The 1,663-nt window shown below is 50.5% G+C and overlaps 1 long non-coding RNA gene across 1 annotated transcript in view; it reads right to left on the bottom strand.

Annotated features, from left to right (window-relative positions):
* Positions 1 to 1,237, bottom strand: part of LOC102486173 (uncharacterized) — a 3,971-nt gene extending 2,734 nt beyond the window's left edge. The window contains exons 1-2 of the long non-coding RNA XR_001369635.1: positions 1,182 to 1,237; positions 58 to 84 (exon numbers count right to left, since the gene is read on the bottom strand). This is a non-coding gene — a long non-coding RNA (uncharacterized LOC102486173). The remainder of the gene's footprint in view (positions 1 to 57; positions 85 to 1,181) is intronic.
* Between the last annotated feature and the right edge of the window lie 426 nt (positions 1,238 to 1,663).

Here is a 1,663-nt window from a genome sequence, read left to right as displayed (position 1 = left end):
GGGAGAGGGGCAGGGCCACGGCGGGTAGGGAAGGCCAGAGGAGACTCAGTCACTTACCCCCGTACAGCTGGGCCTTCCTCCAGGCTGAAAGGGAACACAGCTGGTGAGACCTCGGCCAGGACAAGCCCCGCACAGTGAATGCACTGGTCCTAGCTCCCCGTTGTTTAAAGGTGAGACTATCTGTGTGAGGAGGGAGGCTGGAGAGGAACAGCCCCCTGCAATGTGCAGGGAGAGAGGGGGTGGTGGGAACCTCCCTGGACACAGCTCGGGACGCCCACATCACAGACAGCTCCACCCTGCGCCACCCTGTCCTGATGCTTCTGTGTGACTCTAGGCAAGTCACTTGGCTGCTCTGGGCTCAAAAACTGGAAAAAATTCTATTCTATCTACATACAGTTTTGCTGCCAAAAATCAAACATTAAACTATGTGTGAAAATAGTTTAGGCAATAAAATATGAATTATATTCCCCAAACTCTTACAAGTTCTTCATAACCAGAAGAAAGCATTATTATAACCATTTTTTTTTTCCTGGCAAACATTTATTTGTAAAATAACTGAAAAAGGGGAACAATTTAAGCACAGAAATATAAAACAAACTCTGGGGTAAAAGTGGCCACTCTTTTGTTGCTAGAGATGAGCGTCACTATTCCAGGGAGCATCAACTCGGCCCTGGGACACTCCACCCCAGCCAGCACCCAGTCCTCACCCTGTCACGTTTTAATTAGCACCTTCAGGAGCTGGAAGAGGAACGACTCTCCCTGGATGGTGTTCTGGGGAGAGGAGGTGAGAGGTCACACTCCTGAACTGGATGACGCCATTTACTTACACAGCTCATTTAAGGAAATATCATCAGAGCATCTGGCTTTCAGTTTCCAGGTGCGGACCAGAAGTTGGATGCACTAAAGGCTAGAAAACTGCCAATATGTGGATAGGTCAGGTGGGGATGAGAAGACCCAGGATGTACAATAGAACTCGGGGGTCACCATCACCCCCAGGTCCCCAAGCAGGAGCAGTGGCCCAGATGTGGAGAGCCATGGAGCAGGGTCTCACTCCCAGCAGCTTCCACTTCTGCTCCCAGGGTGGGGGGACAGGGAGCACACGGCTGAGCCCAGACAGAAACAAGGACAGGGGACCTGGGCACAGGTGGGTGAGAAACGAGGACACCTGGAGGGTCACTCACCAGCCAGGTAAGCTGCTTTCCTCTCCCCTGAAAGGAACACACAGGACAAGGTGAGCTGGGATCAGAACGTCTGCTGAGAAGGGGACACGGGGAGGGCGGGGGGACGCAGGACTTACTGAGGGTGGCCTGGAGTTCGTCTGAAAGAGAGGGAAGAGAAAATATGAACTTCTGGTCCAGCAGGTAGGGATAGTAAAGCATTTGGAATCCACATGGCCAGCTGAGCGGTTTGAAGCCCAGACCTGACAGATGGAGAAATACACCAGGCACATGTATGTGCATGCCCAAAATCCAAAAGGAGAATGGAAGAGATGGAATTGCAGTGTGGTCATATCCCCTAGGGGGTGATTTATCTCTGATCTTCCCTGTGTGTGTCTCTCCATCCCTCTTCTGCAAGCACATGCACCATACAGAAAAAAAGAAAGAAGAAAGAAAGAAGAAAGAAAGAAAGAAAGAAAGAAAGAAAGAAAGAAAGAAAGAAAGAA

The sequence above is a fragment of the Tupaia chinensis genome, unplaced genomic scaffold (assembly GCF_000334495.1).
Source record: "Tupaia chinensis unplaced genomic scaffold, TupChi_1.0 Scaffold144425_1, whole genome shotgun sequence".
Classification (NCBI taxonomy): domain Eukaryota; kingdom Metazoa; phylum Chordata; class Mammalia; order Scandentia; family Tupaiidae; genus Tupaia; species Tupaia belangeri.
Note: the sequence above shows the minus strand (reverse complement) of the source record. Positions and strands in the feature narration are given on the sequence as shown.